We start from the raw sequence: 15,251 nt of genomic DNA, 5'->3' as shown, positions 1-15,251 counted from the left end.
TATGTTTCATTTTAGGGAACTGCCAAATATTTTACAAAGTCACTATAACATCTGACATTCCCACAAGAAATGAGGGAGGGATCTGGTTAACAGCTGTCACTCTCTTTTATACTGCTACAATGTATATGATGAGACCTTGGTGAAAAATGACAACTAGGTATAGCTTTAGTCTCAGCTTTCCTGTAATGAAGAAAGCTGAGAATGTTCAAAACGTGGTCCTCATCCAGCAGTATAAGCCACCACCTGGAGGCTTGATAGCAATCTACAAGTTCAGGTCTTGCCTCAGACCTACAGTTGTCAGAATCTGCCCCAGACCCAGAGGTGATTAACTACACTCTAAGATCCTGCTCTTGGCAATTCCCTATGATTTTGTGGTCTAGAATCTCTCCATCTCGGGGATCCAAGCATGGGCTTCCCTCGTCCTTCTCCCTCAGATTACCTGGAGCACCTATGAAATTTCTCTAAAACAGGCTTCAGGATTATTTTGGTCCATGGAGTGAGAGGTTGGTACCACTTGAAAGGGTCCTTTTGGAATTAACTATGAATAGCCAGGGAGAAGGATAAAGTTTGAAGCGTCCTGTTGGATGGTCAATACATTGCTTCTTGCTAGGAGACTTGTTCTTAGCTTTGTGCTGACAGAGCAGGATATTCTGTTCTGGGGGCCTCTGGTACCTCAGAAGGATGGAATCCCAGGCTGCTGTGTGACAGTTTCTAGCTAGTCTAACTCAAATCCCCTGTGGAGGACATCACCTTCACCTGACTTTGCATCTCTGCGACCGTGTTTGGTGCCTGATCGTTTGTGAATTCCAAAGGCTGCTGTGGCATTAGTCAACTTGATAGCTTATGTATTTTGTTTTAAAAATTGCTATTCATATTTTGCTTATAGAATGGGAGATGTTTCAGATTGTAAAAACAGAGATTATTTCTCAATGGAAGAGCAACAGAAAAGTTGTAAGTTAGTACAATTAGTTATATTTTCCTAAACCTTTTGTAGCATTAGGTATTTCTTTATTCCCACACTTTTACATTATTTTAAATATGTCTGTAAGTTTTCCTAGTTGAAAAAGAAGAGTATTTGTGTGGAAGGGGTGTCAAGAGAGCACTAGGCAGGTAAGAGCACTTGCCTCTCTTGTGGAGAGCCAGACTTCTCTTCCTCACACCCACTCTGGGCAACTCACAGTCACGTCTAACTCCAGCTCAGTGGATCCAACACCCACTTCTGGCCTCACTGGGCACCTGTATAGATATGGCAGACACACACTCATGAAAATAAATTTAAAAATTAATACTAAAAAGAGTGTAAGAGCCAGAGAGGATGGAGAACATGAGGAGAAAGAGTCAGCTGAGGAAAGCTCACATGAACTCACAGAGACTGAAGCAGCAAGCACGGGGCCAACCTGGGTCTGCACCAGGGCCTCTGTGCTTATATCATGGCTTCTAGTTTAGTATTTTTATGGGACTCCTGAATGTGTAAACAAGTGCCTGCTCTTGGGGTGAGAATGAGAGACCTTGTCCAACTTCAGTGTGATGGTTTTTTGTTTTAATAGTTATAATATTAAATACTAATGTTATTAAATATTATTAATACTTAGAATAAGTTTAGTTACAATATCTTATTCTGTCCTGTTTGAGCGTTGTCTCTTAAAAGCTTGTTATCTTTCAAAAATTTTTTTTATTCTTTTCTCATACATTCCATCCCAACCATACTTTGCTCTCCCTCTGCTCCTCCCAGTTGGGTCCTCCCCACTTCCCCTCCCCTTCAGATCCCCTCCTCCTCCACTTCCATTCAGAAAAGAGCAGGCCTCCTAGGGATACCAAGTGAATATAGCATGTGTAACAAGAGACAGTGGGGGATAGTCTTGAACTCAGGTACCAGTGACGACTTCCTGAACAGAACACCAACAGAGCAGGCACTAAGATCAACAACTTAATAAACAGGATCTCATGAAACTGAAACGCTGCTGTACAGCAAAGGACACCATCAATGGGACAAAACGGAAGCCTGCTCTTGACTATTGAGGAGCAGAAAGGGACTGGATCTGGAGGGCTGCGGAGCTGGGAACAAACCGGGAGATGTAGAGGGAGGGGAAACTGTAGCCAGGAATCTATTTTTAATAAAACTGGGGGGAGGGAGGAAGAATACTCTTAAAAAAAGAGGGAGGATTTTTATTTTTGAGAAAATCTGGGAAATTCAGATAAGTTTATGGGGTAAAAAACCAAAAACCCTAAACTCTAACACTTTACATTTTCTTTTGTCTTTTTTCCACTTTTTCTTTCTTTTTCTTTTTGGGTGTCCTTGCTTCTCTTTGCAGCTTACAGTAGGGAGGCTTATTTGAAGATGTCGCATTTCATCATGACAAGACAGACTCACAGTTCAATGAGATGAGTCAGCTAAAGCAGCAGGAAAAAAGACACAAATAGACAGTGTTGGGCCCTCCCCAGAGTGTGTGCAGCTTGCCTCTCACTGAGACCACAGGGTACCCTGAATCCCACAGGATCCCGCACGGACCTGTGGTGCCTGCAGCTCAGCTGACACAGCTGCCGGGCGTGGCTGGCCATGTATGCTGTGACCATCCTGCTGACCAGAAGGACAGCGCACCCTCAGGCTCAGTCTGTTTCCTTAGCCTACCATGTATATGACGCACAGTCTCCCTTCCAGCATATGGGCAAATGCAAGGAACTTGATCATCAGTGGCAGGCAACCCTGGGCTCTAATATCTCTAACTCACTCAGTTGGTAGCTTTATGCGCAGGATTGTTATAGCACTCATGTTCTCTGGGTCTTAGCTTTCTTAGCCGTAGAGCAGGGCTACTAAAACCTACTCTGTAGGGTAGATATAGATATAAGGACTGGAGATTATAGGTGATCATTACCTGCAGATTAACAGGCCCTTGATAAGTTATTGATAAAACTGCCATCGTCCTTTTAGTCATCACCTCTGCGTGCTTCTGTCAAGCCAGCTTTGAGCTTTAGCTCTATCACTCATCTAAGTGAATGCCTTCTGGAATCCCAGCACTAGTTGCACAATTCCACCTATGCTCTAAGATTCCAAATATATATTCATATTCTCTCTCTTTCTCCTCATACTTTCTTGCCACTGGTAAAAAGATTCAAGGGAAGACTCAAACCCGGACTCTGTCCTCTGGGAGTCTTTGATCTCACTGGGGAGACAAGACATAGACAGAAGATGCTATTAGAGAGGAAGAAGAGCGAGCGAGCGAGGGCACTCAAATGTGCTGAACATCATAGTCTACGTCTCTTCCTGCTTCTGAATTCTGTTCTTGCTTCATTAAACAGTGCTGCCAGACTGCTGACTCACGATCCAACTCTGGACCCACAAGACAATGCTATTTCTCTGCTGTAGAGGTAGCCAAGTCAGATCCCTCTGTTGTGTATAATATACTTACGCCCCTGACTATCTTCCATAGCACTTGTCTCTATTCCAGATCTCTCTAGTGCCACATGGTTACTTTCTACACTGGCCTCCTTGTAGCTAATGTGATATCTAACATGGCTTTCTCCCAGAGACAGCTAAGATAAAGCTATCTAACCACCCATCCTTATCTGCAGTGTCTGGTACGTTACACTTCTCTCTCTACTTGAATCCATACCCCTAGTGTCCTGGGAGTAATGGGAGGGGGAAACAGGTAGATGAATCATCCCTTCTTTGCTCAAGCCTTTAGTTTGCTTTCAAGGGCAAAGAAGCTCAGTGAGAATTTGGATGTGTCGTGATCTGACAACAGGCGTTAGTTATGATGTGACCTTACCAACAAGCAGTGTGCTCACGAGTGAGCAGCTACAAGACAGGGCACACAGCACAGCGTTCTCTCCCATATTAGACAGGCATGTCTATGGAACTGTGAATCTCTCCTGAAAAATGATAGTAGGGCCGTCATCTTCAGAGTCCTCATCTCATAATGGGCTATGGCATAGACCCATTAGACCAGAGGGAGAGGCTGCTAGGCAAGAAAGAATGTGTTTAGCAGGAAAACAGTTTGATTTCCTGGTTGTGCTAGGAGCAGAAGGACAGCTGGATGGCTGGACAGCTGCAGCCAATGAAATCAAGCCCCCCCTGAGGCAATGGCATGTGGTGGAAGTTTCAGGAGCTGTTCTGACTCCTGAAGCAGAGGAAAGGTGAGCAGTCTTCAGAGGTGGAACGGAGAAGGCACAGGAAGCGACATTCGCCTGGGGCGTATGCACAAGACCATCTCAGTGTCACATGGTGCAGATAAGAGAACTGGCTTAGAGGCCAGATGACAGGGAGAGGACTGAGAAAAGAAGCCTGGTTTCCTGTGGATTCTGCCATTGCCCCTTGTACTGAAATGTTCTGTATCTGCTGAGACTCTCAGCTGTGGGCTAGCTAGCTAAGGTTACTTGAGAAGGAAGTTTGCTCAGGGGTACCTGGGATGCACATATTTAAGTTCATTTAGGTGGTTTTATGGTGGTGGGTAAGTATCAAACACATCTAGGTTACTATTACTGCATCTTGAACCTAGTAGATATCCACTAATAGTTATTTGAAACTTTAAAAGAAAACTTACTGAACACATAACAAAACTAAAACTCTCATCATCCTTCTCGATTAGTATTTCTTGATGAAGGTGGAAGTGACAGAGTCTACTTTGTAGGTGGATTTACTTAATGATAGACAGTTCTAGCCAGGACCTGCGTTGACTGAGCCAGATAGAAAGCTTCCTCTATGAGTGGATGGCATGGCTGGAAGAAGGAATGATTGCTGAAGCCAACCCAGGGAGCTTAACAGACTGCCAATTTGTGACAGAGTTCTTTCTTTCTTTCTTTCTTTCTTTCTTTCTTTCTTTCTTTCTTTTTCTTCTTCTTCTTCTTTTTCTTCTTCTTCTTCTTCTTCTTCTTCTTCTTCTTCTTCTTCTTCTTCTTCTTCTTCTTCTTCTTCTTCTTCTCCTTCTCCTTCTCCTTCTCCTTCTCCTTCTCCTCCTCCTCCTCCTCCTCCTCCTCCTCCTCCTCCTCCTTCTCCTCCTTCTCCTCCTTCTCCTCCTTCTCCTTCTCCCCCCTTCTCCTCCTCCTCCTCCCCCCTCCTTTGTTTGCTTGCTTTTTAAGCCGTGGAAGGAAGTGATCACACTAAGGAGCTTGGGTCCTGGAGTGAGTCACCATTCCACCATTTGTCTTCCTCACAGACCCATGGATAGTGCCACAGTCAAATACTCTAGCCCCATCTAAGACAGCTGTGATCAGAGAGCTACTCTGATGGAAAACGCCGAGCTCGTAAGAAAGCTCAAATGCTGCTCTCCTAATAATTGACATCTTGTTTAGTAGTAGTTTGGCTTCCAAAGCTGTGTTAGTGACCCATGGGGCACTGTGAACACTGGTCAAGTATGGTTTCATTGCTTCACAGTTATGTCTTATCTCCTAAAATTCCCAAATGCTTTTGAACAAGCTCATCACAGCCATGCAAGAATCTTCCGAGGCCGGGCCGTGGTGGCGCACGCCTTTAATCCCAGCACTTGGGAGGCAGAGGCAGGCAGAGCTCTGAGTTCGAGGCCAGCCTGGTCTACAAAGTGAGTTCCAGGACAGCATGGGCTATACAGAGAAATCCTGGGGAAAAAAAAAAAGAGTCTTCTGAGAAGATACTGATAAAGAGTTCCACATTAAAGAAGTGACAGGGAGTCTTGCTGGAATCTGATTTCAGTTGAGGTCTTAGGCAGCCATACTGTGGGTTAGAAAAATTTGGTACTTGGGGGCCTTCCATGCTAGGCTAAGAGAGGTTAAGTGACTGTTTCAAGACCACACAACCAATCAGCAAATCCAGAGTGCCACGCCAGAGGCCAGGCTCTTTTCAGTTCTCCTCTTCAGCCAATGTCAACAGCCATGAGCATCCTTACACGAGGGCTCAAGAAAACACAGACCACCAGGTCTACTCCAGAGCACTGGGTCAGAGAGAGAAGGTAAAGGGACACATGCAAGAATCTGCATGTATTTTAACAAGTTCTCTGGTAACATTAAAGCTGATGGTCTGAAAACCACACGCTGGGAGAATCACTTGCTGTTCGAAGTGCAGGCAGGCATCACCCAGGAGCTCTGAGAACTGCAGCAACCCAGGCCTGCCAGATTAGAATCTGCATTTTAACAAGATCTCCAGATGATTTGTATGCAAATTAAAATTTTAGAAGGCTCCTCTACACTACAGCTATCAGTTTGCGGAATACTATATTGAGTCCTACAGAGACAGGAGAGAATGGGCTTGCTAAGTTCATTATCAGGCACTTTGTATTACAGCAGAAATTCCCCTGAACCATTTTAGGTACTTAATTTATTCTTCCAATGATCTTACAGGAGAGATGCTAACACTATTTCCATTTTAAAGTTCAGGAGGTACCAGAAAGAAGACATGTTGGCGACTTGATACAAGTAGAACAGATTCAGGGTATGGGGCTGGACAGGCCACTTTTGAAGACCACACTGCTACCTACTAGGCTACATGTTCATAATCCCTGGTTGTCACTCATCAAGTGGGGGAGGTTGATGGAAAGGTAAAGTGATGTGGAGCAAAAGAAAGGTTACAGTGAGTTGATGGCCTGGGTCAGGAGAACTAGTGTACTTATCCCACTTGAGGTCAGTAGTCCAGGGGTTGATGGGCCATCTGCAGCAGCTCTGAATGCTACAGATGACAGCCATTCCTGCTTCTGAGCTTCTGTCCTTATAAATCAGAATTCATTGTAACTGATGAGAGTAAGTGGAATTCCATTGGCAGCTGGGCTAGAAAGGGGGTCACTGAGAACTGAAAGGGAAATTACAGTCTTTCATAATGGACTGAGCTATAATTTGGCAGCATATGCGGCATCAGACATACCAAAACTATGATGTTCACAAGACATACTTAGACTCCTTCACACCAGATAGCCCAGACTTCTGATGTTTGAGATGAAACTACACACAGGCTGGATTTCACAGGGACCAGAGACTCACAAGTTGTGAGATTCTTCTTGTAAGCCTGTAAGTCATTCCTGCCCAGCCTACCTATGGCTGACTCCATTGCTTGAGCTCCAGACAGGCCTCTTTTCTCATTCCTCACTTTGGAGGTCCCTCACAGATCTTGTCATGGCCTACCTATTATTCAGTACGGGTGTATTCTCAGGGGCTGGGCCACTGGATCCAGACACAGTCATACTCTCCCACTTATTGACCTCAGAGACTTGCTATAAATATCAATGGACAATAACACAGACAGCCTTGTACAAATGTGAGTTTTAAAATTTATTGTCACTTTCCTTTACTTCCGAATCTTCCTCCTAAAGGCACTGAGACTTACAAGAAGAGACTCATGTATCTTTGTGTCATCCATGTGTAGAATAGTCTCTGGTGCATAGGTACTCAGTGACTGCTAACAGATAAAAAGTCAGAAGCAGTCCAAACTCCAAACAAGCCAGTCAGCTCTCCTTTCTCCAGATCCAACCTTGGGATGCCCTCAAATGGAATAGACATGCAGATTCCCTCAAATAGTGTAAGGGAATTGCCAAGGGGTTGTGAAGGGACAGCCATTACCTGGGCACACTGTCATAACACTCTGTAACAGTTGTGGGCAACCTCTTAACAGTCTCCTGGACTTGTTAGTGGAAATATATCCCCTCTACCCAGAACATCCACCCTGGGGCGGTAACCACATGGCTAAGTAGCAGCAAGCTTTATGCCCCGTGGAGCTGGTGCACATCACTCTATTAGCTGGGTGTCACTTGTAATCACACACCATGTTTAACATGGTGATTTACTTAGGTGCTTTTGTAATAGACTTGCACCAAGCAGAAGTCACAGTGCCTGGAACACAGGGACTGCACTGAACATCCGTTCCAAAGACCTTTCAGCTCTGCAGTTTCCATCTATAGCTAGGAAATCTCTGGGGGAATGCCTTTGTTAAACAGGAAGCTGCAGACAATTCATTGTACCTGAGAAGGCAGACCTGTTTGGTGTGGTGTGGCTTCACTTTTCTCTTCTAGTGGTGGCAGTACATGACCCTCCGTGTCTTCCTTTCTCTCTTGGGCTCAGTTTCTAGCTGTCCTGACTTCTGAGAGATGTCCCATGGGGGAGACGTTTGGTAGACGAAGGACGTAGATAAATATCATTTGCAGATAGCAAAGTGGAAGTCTTAGGAAACAGGCCTTACAAGTTGGAATGTGGGTCAGTGCTTCCTGCAAGCCTACTGTGTGCCAGGGTCAGCCCAAGGAACTCCATCACCATTCCTAAGGGCAGAAATAAAAACAAGGAAAGTACCAGAGTAGCTTCCACTACCGCTTCCAGCAGCCAGGGAGACAACTGTCCTCAAAACAAAAGCAAAATGCATCGTCAGTGGGCTTAGTTGCTATGGTGGCAGTGGCTGGGAGCTCCTCTCTGTTCAGGAAAGATTGGAGACTTGCCAGTGGTTTCTCTGTGAGTCCCAGTGGCTTCCTGGGCTGGGAACCTGCTCTTAAACTGGACAGGGTGCAGTTGACTTACTGACTTAAGGTGAGAAAAACAGATATCTTTTTTATAGCCATTCTCTCCACTCCTGCACATTGGTATCCCCCCATAACATACCCCACAGCCCCCACTTCTGTTTCAGTTCATTTCCTCCAGGCTTCACTTGTGCCTGTGTCAGACTTCTCCATGAGAATCTAAGGGTTTCTCAATAGCATTCCCTTCTCTTCCCTCCACTATAGCTCAGAGCTTAGAGTGGTGTCTGATCACTTGATCTGTAACAACCTCAGAGGAGAAACACACATGCTAGAGAAATGCATGTGCCACACTTCCTACAGATTCAAGATTCATTATCACCCTTACCCTGGATTTCTGGGGTTCACTTTCACAACGGAGGTGGGAGAAGGACATTGTAGCTCTTCTGAGGTGAACGATCTCTCTCCAGGGGAATCGCCTTCCAGAGTCCTTCAGAACCCTGGGCAGCATCTCCTGGATCCTGCTTCCGAGTGGTCCAGCTGGCCCAACTTCTCCCAGGATAGTTATTATTTGCTTGGCTAGGTGGAGGCATTCTGTCAGGATGTGTCATTATCTGTCTTTGAGGATCTGTGACTTACTTGGCTTTTGCTATCTTTCCTTCCCCGTGCTCCTAGGATGGGATCAAGGAGCTCCTAGATGGGAACGGCTCGCTCTGCCTTAGAATCCAAATGTTCTGTGTGGTTAGAGTAGGGGTGTAGATAGAGGCTTCCTTAGGCAACAACAGACCCAGGCAATTAGTTAATACTTTATTCTTCCATGCATCAACTGTACATGCCATTTGACAATAGAAAGGTAGGATATAAGGGGAAAACCACCAAGGACCACAGAGCCAAGCTACACAAATTCAACTCTCACCTATGCCAATTTTTAGACTGTGCAATCTTGGGTATATTAGATTCCTGGTACTTCTTCAGTTTTCATGTGTCTGAAAATAAGAGATATGATGAATATTTGCTATTATTGTGAAAGTTAAATTCATACATCCATGTAAGGTGCCCAGACAAGCACTGGACACCTAGTGAGTTCTCGATATTAGCTATTCCTCCCTTTAAAATGAGCATCTATGTCATATCTGCTCAAAGTAGTTGTTAGAAACTGTCATGAATACAGCTAATTTTATACTGTAACTTTGTTGTTATTTATGATTAGACTGATCAATACCCAGTGTTTGTTATCTGTAGTATTAAATGGATAGAAACAAGAAGAAAGTCTTTTTCTTACAAGGAGAAAATGTTAGTCTAAAATGTCAGACATGTAGTTCTCTCTGCTTGCTAACATGAGAGATGTTTCTTATTTCTTTCCTCACATGGTAGGGTCATATAAAGTGCTTGAGACTGAGCTAATGAAACAAGTCAGCCTTTACTAATGGATAGCAGCATGAACTCTCATGGGTTCTCAGAGCTCGGAGAACTTGGTGACTTGGTTGGTTTCAGAATATGTCACTATAATGGAATGGAAGTTGACTTGGCCAATGATAGTGTGACACCCGATAACACACTTTCACTGTAGTGAAAATTTTTAGCTAATTTTCTTGAAATTTCATTATCACTAAAATCGTTCATATTTATTCCTTTCAAAAATTTGTTTACATCAATGTGTACATTGTGCAGGAATCAAATCCATAGTCTTAAATACTTAGCCTTTCTTTGTGATGAGAACATTTGAAAATCCTGTTTCCTTAGTCATTCTGAAATGTGCAACCTTTAACCTTTCTATATGCAAGAAAACACTAGAACCTGTTCCTCTCGTTAGCTCTTCCCAAGCTCTGTAACGACCTCTGTACTCTTGCATTCAACGGATGAGATTAGCTTTTCTAGATTCCACATCTGAGTGAGATTACATGGTATTAGTTTTTCTGTGCCTGGCTTATTTCACTTAACATGGTCTTCACACTCATCCATGTTGCCACAAATCACAGGACTTCTTCCTTCTTTTATGACTGAGTTATATATATTCAATTGAACCAGACGTTTCTCAGTGGACAGAGGTCAATGCCAAGAAGAACATGTTTTCTACCTATTGGAGTGCTGTGTATTTCAGGCAGGGGATCTCTACCTGTTTTAGAAAGGGCATATGAAGCCCAGAATTCAGCTGGATGCCTCCTCCTCCTTCTCCCCCTCCTCCTCCTTTTCCTCCACCTCTTCTTCCTCCTCCTCCTCCACCTCTTCTTCCTCCTCTTCCTTCTTCTCTTCTTCCTCCTCTTCCTTCTCCTCCACCTCTTCTTCCTCCTCTTCCTTCTCCTCTTCCTCCTTCTCTCCTTTCTCCTCCTCTTCCCCTTTCTTCTCCTCCTCCTCCCCTTTCTCCTATCCCTCTTCTTACTCCTCCTCCTCTTCTCCCTAATCCCCCTCTTCTTTCTCCTCTTCCTTCTCCTCATGATGGTGCTAAATCCCTGGGTCTACTGTCTACAAGGGAACAGCTCTCTCACAAAAACCCTACTTTGCTTTTCTGGTGCTTTAGTGTTGGCTGTGGGTGATGTTATAAGGTCCCTGGCCTTGACTGGGTTAATGCCCTGATACAATTTGAGCCAGGCTGATGGTAAATACAGAGAACTCTGAGAGAATGGAATCTGATGACAGGCAAGCTTATGAAAACTTCAAATTCAGACATGAATGTCATCTTCCTGATTATAAGTTCAAACTGCCAAGTTAACTTCCTTTTCTACTGAAGAAGAGGCAGCAGATGAAAGCTATATATTTTGTAGATTGATGACTACTGTTTAAAGAGATAACAGTGCAAGACATACCATATTTTTACTATCGGGGACATAGCTTTTCTTTGACTCATAATGCACTTTAATACCTTGCAGTCAATGAAAAAACATACTGTAAGAAATTCTGGTTTTGTGCAGTTAATTGAATCTTGGATAAACTCTAGCTTAACCTTTCATTAGTAGCATTGTCAAGATTTATGGAGTCCTTGCTGCTCGTAGGATGCTGTGGCACATGATAAGATAAATTGGGGTAAGTGAAACAAGATGGAGAGACCATGTAAAAGACAGCTCAATTGGAAGGAACTCTGATCAACAGTGTGGAGACAGAAAGTATAAGATGTGGTGAAGGATGTGGTTGGAAGTTGAGGCTTCAATAGGAAGTAGTAACTATTATTTCAACATTCCACACACCATTTTCTGGACATTTCACATCCATTAGACATTGTGCCAAGTTCTTGGCAAGATGAAAATCTGAAACCTTCCCAGAATCCCTGAGAAGAGGTACTGCTGTTAGTCCCATTTCTTAGATGGCAATTTTGAGGCACAAGGAGTATTAATGTATTGCCGAGGCTTGTGTCCAGGCATCAGACTCCATAGCCTGAACAAAACATTAGAGTGGAAATGTGTAGGAAGCCCCTGAGCTCATTATTAAGATATTTAAGTGGTCACTTTCCTGAGCTAGGAAACACCTGTCTTTTTCCCGCCAACATTTAAAAAAAAATCTTCCTGGGGATGCTTTTATATAAAGATGGGTAGATTAGGGCTGAAGACTATTCTGCTGCTGATGAACTGTCTGACTTTGAACTAGGCACTTAGCCTACCCAAGCTGAAATGTTCTCAACTTTTAAAAACAGGATATAATAATTCCAGGGTCATTGTCACCGAGGTCAAGTTGGATATCATTTATAAAGTTTGCAAGGTGGAATCGGAAGCCATTCACAGCAGCAAAGTGGCTCCAAATAGCCTCTTTCACAAAGGTTATCAGTTCCAATTATCTACAATAAGTGGTTATCCTTGAATAATGATCCGCTTATCTGTCTCCCATCTGCAACCGAGTGCTTCAAGGCTAGCCGTGACATCTCTTTGTACCTTACTGTCCTAACAATAGCACAGCTCTTGCTGAAGTTTTAATGATTCCAGAACCCATTCTCAGCTGGACAGAGCTGGCAACATCACCAATTTCATCAACCCACTAGGATATAGGCTTGTAGCTAGAGAAGTCAGGGAGAAGCAGTGAGGGACTTGTTGAGGGGCCAGGCGAGGTGCGATAATAAGTCAGAAGCAATGTAGACACAGAAAGGCCCCATACTACAGCCAGAAATGCATGGTGGATAAATGTCCCTTAGAAGAAATGCCGTCCTGAGGATGTCCCACTGGCCCTGGCCTGTCTGTGCCTGCACGCCCCTGTCTCTTTTTACTTTGCTTCTACCCTCCCCTACAGTAGGATGTTGGTGTGACTCCAGAATTCCTTAGGGATTCATTTTAAAATCTCTATATACTTCATCTTCCTTGCTTGAAAAAAAAAGATAATAAGATTGTGTTTGCGTGTGATATGTTCTAAAATATGAATTATAATAACTGTTCACTAGTTCTCTGTTCTAAGGCAGTAACTAGGCTAACTCTTTTATATAAATTATCTCTAGTTTTCACATAGACCAAAGGACATCATCATCATCGTCATTATTATTATTATTATTATTATGCTTTGTTGCTGACGAAGCTCCTGAACCAGTGAGCTGGCTGGTATGTGAAGAGTCCATACTCTAAAACAGTTCCACATACCAAAGGCCTTGGTGTTGTAGCTAGGAAATTTTGTTCCTGCTTGTGTGGTATAAAGTTGACCACATCATTGGTCTTTCAATATCTTGTCTATAAGTAAGGTATAAAGAATAGAGCATACAATCACACCTTCTCTGCCTTATTACACAGATAATTGTGAGGCCAAACAAAATGAAGGCGTTTGCTAGCTTTCTTTTATGCTGCTGTAATGGAATTCCTGACACTTACTTATGAAGAAATAAGACCTCTTTAGCTTGCAGATTTGGAGGTTCGAGGGTGTAATGATTGCAGTGGCTCAGCCTTGCTGAGGATATCATGACAAGCGGCTTCACAATGGCAAAAGGGCAATCAGAGAGAATCGAGAGAATCCTTACTTGAAGAGATATTGAGTCAGGACCCAGGGAGTGGCTGGTATTTCTCTTTTAATGATAATTATTCTTTCAGTAATTAATTGTTGTCCCATGAGAACTACGTTAAGCCTTTTTAAATGGAAGCTTCCCTAATAATCTGATGACCTTCCTAGTTCCCCCAACTTCCTCTTCTTCCAGTAAAAACTCAACTTCCCACACATGAGCCTATGGGGACACACTGCAGCCCTATCTAACCACAGCAGATCATGAATGTGATGATATTCTTTTAAATCCGGCATCCCCTCTGTACTCAGACGTTGGATATTGTTTCATTAGCCCATCCCCCTGTGGTCCCTGTCCTCAGGGTTAGACTCCTGTTGAGAGTGCTTTGCCTAGGCTCTCATTCTTGGGAAAATCTGCTCCCAATTCATCGTCTTATCAGCAAAGCTTTCATTTCCTTCCTCATCCATTTTCCCAACTAGCAAATAAAGATGAAGGGAGCAACTTGCCCTTGAAATCCCCGAAGAGAAGCAATGTCTTATACAAAGCACCCTTCAGGGGAAAATATCCATCCAAAATCCATGCATTTGTGAAGTGTCAATTTCTTAGCTGTTTTTTTGTTTGTTTTGTTTTGTTTTGTTTTGTTTTGTTTTGTTTTGTTTTGTTTTAACAGATGCACAGACGTGGCAAGGGGTGAACAACCCACAGAATCATTCTGAACAGTGTGCTCTGTAGAAGCAGGAGAAGGCCTCAGCTGCCTGCTCAGGACTATAGACATGCAACATTAAGTTCAAGTGAAATAAGGTGTCCTGGTCCTTACAAATCTTTCCCGCAGTGCAGGCTTGGCGCTGGCCAAAATCTAGGAAGAATCCGATCTGGTGGGATGCCCTGAGGGTGCTGTGTGACACTATGTGACCAGATGGCCAGATGGCATTTTTAACATAGCGTGTACTGTGGATTTGAGAGTGCAGCAAGAATGCAGGCTTGGTCCCATCTGCCAGGTGATGCTATTAAAAGCCAAGCAGACATAATACTCATCCTTCCTGAGCCATAATCTGACTTTCCTGGAACACATCAGCATGTCTGTGTTTGCGGGATCTGTGAACACAGAGCCCTCTGGACTTGAGATCGCATTAGCAGTGACCCTGGCTGCATACTTTATATCTGATTCAATGTGCTCACTGCTAAGGGGGAAAGGACGGAGACTATACAAGGACGTGGCTCTTGCTTTGTGATCCTCCCACTCGGAAGTAGGAAGGAACCAGGAATTCTGGCCAAGGCAGGAGGTCAGTGTGAGCTTCAGAATGGAGCCAAACAGGCCGAATTTGTAAAAGGCAGAGGCTAGCAAAAGAGCAAAAGGGCTAAAAATGGGGACTTTACGTCTGCATTGTAAGACACATGACCTTGAGCTGGTCAGTCCCTCAGAGTGTCCCCATACTTGTCTGTTCTTCTTGCTACAGAGGGCAAGTGTACACTGAAGCACTTTGTGGGCTACAGAATGCATTCATGTTAAGGATTAAGTGGACAGCAGATATTCAGAGATATCCCCGTTTGCATACCCAGCACTTGGGTCACGACTTGGCATAGGGTGAACACTTAATTATGTTTGGGGACTAATGGCACAAATCATTGAGCTGCCGGGGCTGAGGGTGGTAATGAGCTTGGCTGACCTAGAAGACAGAATTACCAATGAGTCCAATTTGCCTCACATCTGCACAGGTGAGAGAGGTTAAGGACATTCTCTCACACGCAGCCCCAGATAGTCAAGATATGCCCTATTTCTAAATGACCATGGAGTCTTCCACAGGGGGAGAAAGTTTCCTGTGGATCCCTAGGACTTGCTGAAGTTATCTCTGTGTTTGTGTAAACTAAAATGACTTGTAAGATGGGGTCACATGAAACTAAATTAAAAAACAACAACAACAAAAAAAACGTGGTCATCAATCCACGCA

The sequence above is a fragment of the Mus musculus genome, chromosome 1, assembly GCF_000001635.26.
Source record: "Mus musculus strain C57BL/6J chromosome 1, GRCm38.p6 C57BL/6J".
In the NCBI taxonomy this organism is placed as follows: Eukaryota; Metazoa; Chordata; class Mammalia; order Rodentia; family Muridae; genus Mus; species Mus musculus.
Note: the sequence above shows the minus strand (reverse complement) of the source record.